At 31.2% G+C, this 13,573-nt stretch overlaps 1 pseudogene; it reads left to right on the plus strand.

The window, feature by feature from the left end:
* Window positions 1–518: 518 nt before the first annotated feature.
* Window positions 519–13,573, plus strand: part of LOC111633214 — a 20,159-nt pseudogene continuing 7,104 nt past the window's right edge.

Raw genomic sequence — 13,573 nt, forward strand, 5'->3', positions numbered from 1 at the left:
TTGTGTTCTGTGAATGATTTTAACATAAATCTGAAAAGTTCTGATTACAGAATTCATTTTCCTAAGATTTTTTAATTGTTAATTTGTTTTAAAATTTATTTTTCACAGTTCCTGAGTCTGTGTAACATTAAAACATATAAAAAGGAAAAAAAAGGTTAACTATTTCCTTCTACCATAATATAAGGACATAGATTTTTTTTACTATGTGATTAGAAACAGCTTAGGTATTTTTAAGCATGCAGTTGTAAATTTAAAAGTGCCAGAGTGCCAGTTAGCACCCTGTTTGAATTGTCACTCTCTATGGAAGTGCCACTGTGTACGTGGTTTTGTAGGATAAAGGATAAGGATGGTTTTGTGACACAATTTGACTTATACATTTGTGAAACAGTATAAAAAACTGTGCAAGACATAATTTTCTCAGTTTTTGGCAATATACATAGTCTAAAGTCCAACTTAGATGTTCACAAAGTATAAGGACTTTGTCCTGCTTAAAGAAAGTACCAGGGCACTGCCTTGGCATGACTGCAGCTCTGGGTATTTTTATATAGAAAATACAAAGTAGGCTTGTATTACTAGTGTGAAAAGTTTCCATAATTTTGAAATAATATATTGCAATTGTCATACTCTTGAGTAATTTAATGAGTAATTAAATATTAATATTTTAATGGTGACAATTGCTAAATAATAAACAAACAGGAAAAGATAACTTACATGAGTTATTTGTTTGGTAGGAAATTCTCACCTAAATAAAAACATTCAAAAAACATTCAATCATTTCAAAAAATAAAGCATACTACAGAATCTGTCTAATTAACATTTTGTAGTTACATTTTTGTTTGGTTATTTGGTTTTTAATACCAAATACAGTACTTCATGGAATTATTATCTTCAAAACAATGTCTTTTTAGCTGATGTTTATGTAGGAAAACTTTGTTTAATGAAATAATTTGTAGAAAAAATCTAGAGTTACATTTCAAATACAGAATGTCAGAATTGTGCATAGACATATTATAAACTTAATGTTTCTAGCATGGCATGATGTTATGTATACAATAATATATATAACAACTATTTGTTAACAGTGACATTAATGATAATGTTTAGTGATCAGAGAGCACTGTTTCAAGCATTTGACATCCTAACATGGTAGTTTGGTACTTGACACAGGAGATTCACTGAGTCCTTGACAGGACCGCTCTTCTCTAATACTGGTAAAGAAATGAGTGACATATTTTCAAGTGGTCATTTTGAGGTAATTGATGAGCCATGCTCTAGAAAGCCCATTTCAGTAATGACGGATGAAAATGTGGATGAAATCCACAGTTCTGATCCTTAAAGATCATCATTTTGTTTTGGAATACAAAGAATCTCATTCAATTCTCAAATGGCTTAATAGCCTGAAGCAGGTTCTAAAAGTAGTTGGAAATGTTTCAATTAAAATGTGTTTGAATACATACATAAAATGTCAACAAAATGATTAGACCTGCAATGTAGATGGGTTGAATTTCTTAAATATTTGATAGATAAACATACTTCTTTTAAAACCATTTTATAAATTGTTGAATTTTCTTATGATTTCCTGGATCTAAAGACTCTACCGAACAAGTATTTTCTGTTTAAAAAACTGCAATGTAGCACAGTAATCAACACATGGCATAACTCATTCATTTATTCAAGCTTTTGTTGATCTGTTTAAAAACTGCAATGTAGCACAGTAATCAACACATGGCATAACTCATTCATTTATTCCAGCTTTTGTTGTTCCAGTTTTTTAAACAGATATAAAGATACAACACGGTTTCGAAATATGGAAGTATTTTCATTAGTGAACAATGCTTTGACCAGTGAGAAAACCCAATTAAAAATCAAAACATTGGAAACAAGCATTTATACTAAATGTAACTTTGATATGAATTGTATACAGTTTCATGAATTTTTAAAACATAAATTTGATTTATTAAAAAAGTTAAATCTTGTGTAAAGTATCAAAATTAAAATAATAATATGATTGTTTAAAATGCTATGTATATGCTTAATTTTATAATAGGCCTAAATGTTATAAAGCTTTTTAGTTTTAGTGAAACAAATAAAGGTAGCCTGCTTTTTTTTATATTACTAAACAATTTCTGATTTGTTCTTTATTTTCTCCAAAAAAGATATGGTCACCATATGTATCATGTGGATAATTTTGATAGTTATTTTGGACTTTGAATGTAAAATATTATATTTTTCTTCAAAGTCCAAAACAACAATTAGAAATTATTACAAGCATGACACATCTGTATTTTGGATGAATAAAAATGGATACAAAAAAGTATCTTAAAATTTAGTAATTCAAACACAAATTATTTTTTGTATTTATTCAGACACTTGGCAAATCTCATCATTAAATATTTTATTCAATTGATGTGTGTTCATTTCATTTGTACTCGTCTTAAAATTGAGAAAACATGATACATATTTTTTCAGAAATTATTGTTTATATCTGTATTGCAAATGATAATATATAATTAATATTTGAAGTAAACATTCTTACTCCATTGACATGATGAGACTCCATACAAATGTAGTTTGGCCTAAACAAATGCAAAACACTATCATAGAAAAAGATTCCTGAAAAAGGATGAATTTACATTTAGAAATGGAAATATTAAATTCATGAATGAGGAAAAGGTCTACAAATATTTAGGATTTGAATTGGCCAAGTTTGTACAATCTATACAAATAAACCAAACCAGAGACTAACAAAGGAATTTAACAGATTAATCTCAATACTAACAACAAAGCTACACACCAACCGAATGCCGAAAATTCATTCATTTAATAATTAGCCTTATACTAGCCTGATATATTTTCGGCATTCGGTTGGTGTGTAGCTTTATTATATATCGGGTTTAGTGATGTTTGTATACTAACAACAAAATTCAGTGCAAAGCACTCAATAGTCCCAATATTCACACATTCATATAGAGTAGGGGTGTCCAACCTTTTTGTTTCTCTGGGCCACATTGGAAGAAGTCTCCAAGACTTCTTCCAATGTTTTGGGCCACAAGTAATAATATATTATATATACTTGTAGCCCAATCCTTAAATATACTTGTATATTTAAGAATTAACATATCTAGATTATAGTAATAAGTATTAAAACTTTATCACGAAAAAGAATATTTAAAAAATTACTTCTACAGACACTTTCAATTTATACTTAGAAATAGATAAATTCATTTATTGTAGAGGAAACAAAAATTTGTTTGAAAAACACAAATATTTTTATTTTGGTCTCTAATAAAAAAACAACGAAACACCATTTTAAAGTGCATTTTTATTCAACTAATATATTTATAAATAATATGTAGACCAACAAGTAGCCAATACGCCAATTGATATTTTTTATGCCAAACTAACAAAAAGGGTAGCCAAATTTGGCACAAAGTAGCCAAATCTTGCAACGCTGGAAGGAATACTAAATAAAGCTGGAGTTGGGACTCAAGGATTAGAAATCCAAACGAGGGGAAAAGAGAGAAAGGACAAAAGATAAAGTGAGGAAGGTTGGAAAATTAAAGGTCAATATTTGCATAACAGATCTATTTAACCTTTCTCACTACTTTATATCTTTTGGCCTTTCTCTCCTTTCCCCGAATTTGGGACTATACTCTTTGAGTCACTACTCCAGCTTTATTTAGTATTCCTTCCTCATTCACATCTTTCCAAGTATTTGAAAATATTTTCTTTCCACTCAAAAATAAAATGTGTGTAAACTTTGTGCAACTTCTTTTTTGAGTTTATACCATTGAAATAAATAAATAAATAAATAATAAATTTAAAAATTTTTCAGTTTTGTTTACACGTTTATTGGGCATCATTGGAACGTGCCTTAGGCCGCATGTGGCCCGCAGGCCACATGTTGGAGACCCCCGATATAGAGCATTGATTTTCAACTGGTGTGTCGTGAGAGGATTATGCCATGAAAATTTTTGAACATTATTAAATATTGGTACTGTATTTACTGGCATAAGAGGATCTCACATATAGGACAAGGTGTGACTTTAAAGATAAAAATAAAGAAAATTAGATTTATTAATAAAATTCTAATTTTATTTAGTTTAATCACAAATAAAATATCAAATGCATGTGAATGCACACATTATTCTGCAAAAATTACTGGCATTTTAAACTTCAAGGAAAAATCTTGTAAAATCAACAACATAATTTGTTCATGTAAAGCTGGACAATGGGGAACATTTTTTGCCAATTCTTAACAGTCGAATTCACTCTTCATCGATTACACTTATGAGTTTCTCTGAATTCAGATTTCCAAATAATCATCTGTTTTCACATGGGAATGAATTAAAGCTTATACGTATTGGGTTCCTGTGTAATTTTGGAATTCAATTCAAAAGCTCTGCTTTTCCTATTGCTATTCATCTTTACTCTTGACAATACACAAACAGAGGTGTACCCAGGATCTGAACTAGAGGGAGCAACTCATATTAGTTTCAAGGAAGTGGAGAGGGAGAGTGAGATTTTATGACAGATGGCTCTAGTCTAGTCACAATATTCATTATTCAAAGTGATATTAAATTGATATGTCTGTGCTGTGTGTCAATTAATATACTTTAATTTTTCTTTTAGAGAGGGGCAGCTGCTCTCACTGGGTATGCCCTTGTACACGAGAATGATTCAAATGACCCAGATAAAATACTTTTGTTTTTAAATGCTAGAAAGCGAGAATCCGGTAAAAAATGTAAATACACAGTTCACAAAAATTATTGCAAAAATGAAAAGAATCCTTCGCTCGCACATATAGGACGACCTAAGTTTTTGAAACAGTGGAAAATGAATCTTATATGCGAGTAAATACAGTAAATTATTTTCAAAAGAAGCCCAAAGAACAATAAGTATACATATCAAAGTTAAAACCTCTAAATTGATTATATGAGTTTTTCATTGTTATAGTAAATAAGCATATACATACTCGTAATGTAGTAAAAAATTTATATTCATAAGCAAAATTATATATGCATAACACTGTGTTATTTCATTTAAAATAAAATTTTCTTTAAAGCAAAAATGTATCTATAATTGTCCCTATTTAGTTTAAATTATTTTAACTTAGAAATAGCGGGACATTGGACAGGTTTCTAAAGGCAATTATCATGCCAGTTTTAAATGCAAATTAAGACTTGTTAATTGCTTCTCTTATGTAAATGAAAATTTTTACTTTAGATAACTACTGTTGTAACCTGTTGCTGTTTTAAGGAACAACAATACTGTTTTATTTAATTCACAGAAAATATAGACAAAAAGAATTAGGTTAAGTGGCAAGTAATATGGCAATAGAATGTTTACAAACACAACTTTAAATTCTGTGATTTTTTTTCCCTGCATAAATTTGTGCCATGGAAATTTAATTATATGTTTGTGTGCCTTGAGATAAAAAAAGATTGAAAACCACTTATTTTTTAAAGTTATATTTTGGACATGCAGAATTAGACTGATTTCAAAGGAAAATACTAACTATAACATCATCCTAAATCTTATAGAAAGTATGACTTTTCCCTATAAAGGAGGAGGACAAGGCCTCAGAGCTATAACAAATCTTTTCAATAAACAATTAAAGACGCTGTGAGAGTATTCCTACAAAAACAAGAAACATTATAACTCAAAGCTTTGACTCTGGATGACCAAAACAACATGTCATTAAAGCTATGCAAAACTGATCTTGATATAACACAATACATAAAAGACAGACACCAGTAAGTTTTGCACATCAGTATTTTCTGTCTTGCTTACAGGTTTATAAAGTGTTAAATGTCTTAGATGGTGTTTGTGTGCAAACTTGTTATACTTATAGTATTACATTTTGAAAACAAGGCTATTGCAAAACAACAGCCATAATGAAATAATGCTGACCATAATGCAAAACAACAAACAATGAAATGAAACAAAACTGTTGACTAACAAGTAAAAAGTATTGTAATAATCAAATATAAATGCCATCCAAGGTACAAAAATCTTTGATCCAGAAGAATTGGCAAATTATTTAGTACATAAATCATCAGTTGTTCATAATATGACCACACAGTCATGAGATCATAGATTTTTGTATCCCATTTGGTGTAGTCATTCTAGACCCACCATACTCAACCTGTGGCCCGCGGAGCTTTTGTGAGTGGCCCGCGGAGCTTTTGTGAGTGGCCCGGACGTAAAAGAGAGCAGAAAATAATTACACTGACTTCTGGAAATAATTACCACTTCTGGAAAGTAGTGCCCGATCAATATAAGACTGTAAAAAATGTGCTCAAATTTTACTTACATTGTTTGCATCAACGTATCTATGTGAAACGTCATACTCAAAAATGAAATATGCAAAGAACATATATAGAAACTGGCTTACTGATTCACACCTGGATGCCGTTTTACGAGTAGCATGCAGCAGTTACAAACCTGATTTAAAGGAATTGACAGCCTACCGCTCTGGATAGAATCCGGTCGGATCAGGGAATCCTCCAGGAATTTTTCGGGGAGTGGTCTGTTCGGATATGTCGGGCCCCATCCCTCACCACCCGGTCACACCATTGTGGGCCTGGGTTCGGCCAGGCCCACAATGGTGCCTGCTATAATGGTGCTTGCTATGGGCCTGCTATAAGAGGTCCTCTTAGTGCCCACAGGGCGGAAGGAGTATTAAAAAAAAAAAGATTTAAATGAAATTGTGAAAAAATGTTTGCAATATCAACAGTCACACTAAATTTCTAGGGTAATTGAGAAATTAAGTAAGTTTTTTATTATAATTGTTATGTTGCGGCTCGCGTGTAATAGCTATCATGTGTATGTGGCCCGAGAGAAAAAAAGGTTGAGTATGGTGGTTCTAGACCATTTCCATTGCCTTGATGAAAGTCATATTTCTTAAATTTTCTTCATGATCTAGTATATCCTCTTTTATTTAACAGTCATAGACTGAAAAATTTTACTTTAAAATTATGAATATGTATCAGCTTAAGAACTATTTCAAAATCTGGAATTTTTTTATTCAATCACATGCAACAAACCTTAAACACTGATTTAATTTGTGACAAGAAAAGACACAGACTAGATCCTGAACATTTTTGAATTTTTGTTTTCTTAATAAAAATCTGTAGTAGATGAGAATGAGAATAATTATTTGTTAATCTATTGTAGTTGAGATAAGAGTACTTACAAAAGCTGCTTTAAAGTTCAGTCAAAATTAAAATTCAAAGTTTCATTTCTTAAAAGTTAGTAATTTTTTCACTTTATTAATTTATTAATGTATTAAAATAAATAAGACAGATTAAATAATAGATAGTAAATAAATTATTAAGTAAGTAAGATAAGTAGGTTCACTAAGTATTTGAGATATTCCAGAACTAGTTAATATTTGTATTCAAGAAAAAGTGATATTCACACATCTTTACTTTTAACATATACAGACTATTAATATTAAACATAACCAAAAGCAAATAATATATGAAAAGCTTGCATACAAACAGAAGTTATTATAGACTCTTCTACTATACTATAAATACACATTATAAGTAGTCTTAGAAATCAATACGAAAGGTAACACGCCAAATTAATATATAATAACAAAAACAAAGACACTGAGTTCAGCGTTACATGCGTTTTTTTATCGCTAGTACTTTCAACGAACTTTACCTTGGACCCCTATCTTTACACATCTGCAGAGTCTTTAAGCAGCGCAACCTTGTACTACCTTTAACCCCACTTCCAAGCCTATGCAAACTTATTTGTAATGATAGAGACAAATTTTCCACCCTTGAGAAATCGGGGGTCTATGCCGTACCTTTGGAAAATCAGGCAACGGGAGTAAACACAAGATATATCGGGGCCACCACTAGAATGCTTTCCAGCCGCCTTGATGAGCACCAAGATGATGTTAGGAGGGGAAGACACACCACCGAGCTCGCAAGGAAGGTACTTGAGCAGGGTTACAACCCGCTATGGTCCCAAGCGGTTATGCTCAAGAGCTGCAAGAATCGAAAAATTGTTTTTATATGGGAATCTCTCCTCACTACCACCTTGGACACTTGCAACACCCCTACGCTCGAGCTGCCTAGTGTATGGGTCACGCTGTATAAGCGTTTAAGCGAGTATTAGCAGTCTCTAGTATGCATGTAGCGTGAGCATGGCTCTGCGCTTGCGCCAGCTCGCACTTCACAGAGCTTTCTGCTCATTCGGTTTTCGAATTATGTTTAAATATTTACTTCGTGTTCTTAACGGCTTTAACATAATTTTAGCTTATCTTATGCGTTATATTCTGCATTCGATTATTTTTATTTAAAATTGTTTGGTAAATATCTGTATTTGCCTGAGGACGACGACAATAAGTTCGTTGAAAGTACTAGCGATAAAAAAAACGCATGTAACGCTGAACTCAGTGTCTTTGATTTTGTTATTATAGTCTTAGAAAACAACACATACAAAATATACTATTATTGAGCCATAATCATAGACAGAACAATTCATCAAAGCAGACCAAACATTATATTGATTTAAAATTGAAATAAAATCAAAAACATCATAAACACATAGCTGTTCCAAATGTTTACAGTGATTATTCGCTTGTGCCAGTAAATATAGGTGGCGTATGAGTTGACCAAAATGGCTGCCACAAAGGGCAACATACGAGAGTTACATGTGTGTTGTCTTTTTAATATCTTTTCTCTCTGTAGTCAAAACGTTTTATCTGCATTTGTGTCCGACATTATTCTTAGTTGATTTCGTAGTCGTTTATGTCATGATGATTACACTTTGTGACATTTTAGAATATGTGGGTGATCAAAAAATATGTCTTATAAAAGGAGAGGAAATGCTAAAACATAACTTCATATCTATCCACCTCTTAGCAACTAATTCATTTCAGTTTCATCAACACCTACTTTTGCTGAGCTTAAAATTCTTTTATTTTTACAAATGTTTTCAACCTATCTAATATAGGCCATCGTCAGGTTTAATATCATAAATGTTCCAAAATGGAATGTACCGTTTTTGAATATTTTACATATTTAAAATTCAAAAAAATAATTTAACTTAAAAATAAATTGAAAGAAGTGTGTATATTAAATAAACAAATAAAACATAGAAAATAAAGCTAACTAGAAAGAAACATGATTTAAGGGTTTTTAAGTCCCATTTTTTTTTCTATTATATATTTCCATTTTATATACCCCAGCTTTCTCTTCCTTTTTTACACTATCTTTATTGTTCTGTAGCAATCTATAGATATTGGGAGCTCTTTTATAGAGGATTCTTAAGTTTTTATTAGAAAAAGAGCACCCAATATCTATAGCTTGCTACAGAACGATAAAGATGGTGTAAAAAAGGAAGAGAAAATTGGGGTATATAAAATCTCATTTGAAAATCAACAGTTAGGAATCAAAAAGATTATGTGGGTGCGACTAGAAGAAGCCTGGCGGTATGTATGCGAGAACATAGATACAACGTTGACAAATGACACAACACAATATTAGCGATTATGGCACAGACTAAAGGAGCGATTGTAAAATGGGAAGGGCTAGTCATTAAAACTGTGCACTCTCCATCCATTATGTTGGAGATGGAAAAGGTGGAAATTTATAAAATTAAAATGAAAAACCATTGCCTAAATGCTAAGGATGCTAATGGGCTTCCAACAGTATGGAAATATATAATAGAAAAAAGAATGGGATTTAAAAACCCTTAAATCATGTTTCTTTCTAGTTAGCTTTATTTTCTATGTTTTATTTGTTTATTTAATATACACACTTCTTTCAATTTATTTTAAAGTTAAATTATTTTTTTTGAATTTTAAATATGTAAAATATTCAAAAACGGTACATTCTATTTTGGAACATTTATAATATTAAACCTGACGATGGCCTATATTAGATAGGGTGAAAACATTTGTAAAAATAAAATAATTTTAAGCTCAGCAAAATTAGATGTTGGTGTTGGTAAAATTAAACTGATAACTTCAGTTTTATTTCCCACTTTTTTCGCAGTAATTTATTTTTTGGGAATGTGTGCATATGTACTGAGTTTGATGAACCTTTAGACTTACATCCAAATTTACAGCAATACTTATTATTTACCACTGTAGGTTGAACACTTTCTAATTCTAAGAGACCACATACTTTATACCCATAGCAGCCGCCATTACGTAGTTCGCGCTAATACCACTAGATGTAAGATCTATCATTGGCACAAGCGAAAAGTGATTACAGTACAGATGTTTACAGTGTGAATATTAATAGCTTATTTATTTACTTAAAAATTACTAGGCATTAATATCAATTGAATAGTATGCAATCTACCAATAACCCACAATAAAAAGTATATAAACAGTATTTACCAGTGGCGTGCCGTCATTAGAAGCAGTGGATGTGTCGCTTCCCTTGTATTTTATAAAAAATAAATACATGTTAATTTTAATTATATGAAAATAATCGCACAATATTTCATTATAATCGCATTATGTATCTTATTACAAATTTCTATACTACACGTCAAAAAAAGATAAGATTGCTATGGTATATTCGAATATTAGTGGCGGAGTAGCGGAGTGGAAACGCTGTACTGTCAGCATCCAAAAAGCCGGATTCGTGCATGCGCTTTACAGAGCATCAACCTCACCCAGTTTAACCGGCGGAAGCCTAGGACCTTGGGTGGATGCTACACGTATAATGCATCCAATTCTATCCAGGACCGGTTCTGGGCTGTTAGCCGCCCACCCGCTAGATATTTGGCCGCCCTCGCCCGATTACGTCAATCACAAGTAGATTTATAACTTAACCCAACCGATAAGAATTTACCTGTATGTTTTTATGATAGTTTTCTGTATAGTTGACGGGAGTTTAAAAAAATCTGTTTAAATATTTGATATATTTATTCCGCTCTCTGATTTTATATTACTCATGGATTTCAATGTTAAACTGGTGATGTTACGATTTTGTATGTCCCATCTTTAAGGGGATGTAGAAAAAAACGTGTACGATTGTTGTATAATGTTAAAAAATTAACTGTTACTTTGGTAGCATCATTTACAACTAAATTTAATGAATGAGAGAGATGTGCGAGGTACAGAAAAAGCTCTAGAATTTATTTTTCTTAAATTTACGATTTATGTATCTGTTTGTCATAAAAATTTGTCTTTCCACTTTTTCCCGAGACTACGAATATTCGAGTACAAAGTAACCGGTTTCGACTTATTTCTACTTAAGAAGTAGTTAAATAATTAAGCGATTGGGGAATTGGGGACATAAACAAAACCCTGATGAAAGATTCGAAATTTTACTTAAACCAAAGCCTAACCGAACCAATCCCTAGCCAAGTACAGTGGGACCGATTTCTTTGAAATATTAGATGTAATAAAGACAGACATTTTTCCAGTTCAACGAGAGTGACCAAAAAGTTGTAAATTTTGGAAATTTCCGTGGACAACACCTGGTCCTAAAACGAATTAGTTAGAAAACAAACGACGGATAATCTATTAAGTTTAACATATTTAGACTTTTACAGCTATGGTGAGAAATGTTTAAAATTTACAAGAACCCTGTCGCGTCTTTTGAGGTATACTAGTGATGTGACAAAAGAGGCATTTGAAATTGACCGGTATCGGCACCCTCGGGATTTGGCAGCCCGTGTGCATGTACACACCGCACACCTAGCAGGACCGTCTCTGATTCCACTCGTAGGGAGCTATTTGACTAAGTGGTTAAGATTTAAAGAGTAAAGAATATTTTATGTTATTTTTATGTACGTTTCATTACAAAGCTATATTTAATTATAATTTTCTTTAAAAGTATATTCATACAATTGAAGAATGTTTTGTACCAGGTATGTATATCCACCACACATTTTATTTCACCAAGTAAGTTTTTATAATTTTATTTTTAATTTTAGCCCTTATATCGTGGCTAGCGATTCGGAATGTAATTGCGATATTGAAAATTTATTTTAAAAAAGTTTTGGCTCGAGATCATATAATGAAAAAGAAAACATTATTAAAAGAGAAAGGCCAATGCCTAAGTTAAATATAAACGCTTCAATAAAAAAATTTGTTCGATATTTTCACGATAAAATGGCTCTGTAAATGCATAAAAATGCATTTACAGAGTGAAATTAGTGTGTGGAATAAGAATGTCTTTGACAATTTAGCTGGCAAAAGACACGAAAAATCGTCGATTCTTTCGTATTTGAAGCAATTTGGAAATCGAAGCGGAATAGAATTTAACATTAGTAAATAATATAAAATAAATATTGAAAATTGTAACGAGATAATTATGGGTAATAGATATATTATATCTAAATAAATAGATGTTATATGTTTTTATCAAAGCAAGAATTGGCATTTAAAGGGCATATGAAATATATTAGATCTAATAACAGAGGTAATTATATTGAACTTGTTTATTTATTAAGTACATCAGATAAATAATCTATTAAAAATACATTTAAAGAAAGAATTAACTGATTGCCCCTGGAAGTCGGCTTCTTATTGAAACACAGCTTCCCTATCATCAAATGTCACGGCATGCCACATGTTGAAGTGGAGTCAAATGATTTTAGTTTCATTTGATTTTTTTTTTATTAAACTACTTATATTTTCTGTTACATTATATTGTATTTAAAGAAATGATCTCTAATAATCTCATTATCTTCAGTATTAATTGCTATTTCTTTAGCATTACAGGTAGCCCTCAGTTTACGCCGCAGTTCCATTCCTACAAAAGCTGGTGCAAATTGAATTGGTGTAAAACGAACCCATATTTACAGTGAGGTATAGGGTTACGTTCTACATAAATGAAAAATAAGCTAATAATTTTGTTTATTAATACAAATATAATACAAAATACATATAAATTTTTAATTTTTAAAATGTATTTTATAATAAAATAAAGTAAAATGTTTTTATTTAAAAATTTTAGTTTTGAATTTCTTACATTTTTCGGAAAAAGTATCCGTCTTTAATTGTTTACATTTTTGATTTCTTTTATTAAGAATTTTGGAATATGGTCGAATATGATGCTCCTTTTTACATTTGCACTTTGCTCCCAACATTGTCTAACTCACAAACTTCATCAGTCAAACTTTCCTTAGTTGAAAGGATATGTTAACCTGATGTAGAGCTACAGACGAGCGAAGACACTGATTGGTCGACCACCGGTCGCCGTAGCGCATATATAAGGTCAGTTTGAGTGGGAAAATTCAAGGTGGCCAAGGAGAGATAAATATTGTCTGGCCAATGAGAAGTAGATATGTCTCACTAACGATAATTTGTGATCGCCGGAAGTGCTATTGCGTCGTAAGGTGTTTTCCTGAATAAACTGATACGGGATACATTCATTGGCGCTATGGATTCGGACGCCATTTATTAGACTATTAAGTTTAATATCTTGACTCGTGGGTACCTAAACGTTTAGTATTTTAATATTAATTTAATGCAAATGTATACATACCCAATAATATTAAACAGAAAAAATAAATATATTTAATAAAAATCTTTGTTTTAACGAATGTACAATGTCGCGGCTCGGTAAATACGTCAACACTGAAA

Source organism: Centruroides sculpturatus, unplaced genomic scaffold, assembly GCF_000671375.1.
Source record: "Centruroides sculpturatus isolate CEXI.00-Female unplaced genomic scaffold, Cexi_2.0 scaffold127, whole genome shotgun sequence".
Lineage (NCBI taxonomy): Eukaryota > Metazoa > Arthropoda > Arachnida > Scorpiones > Buthidae > Centruroides > Centruroides sculpturatus.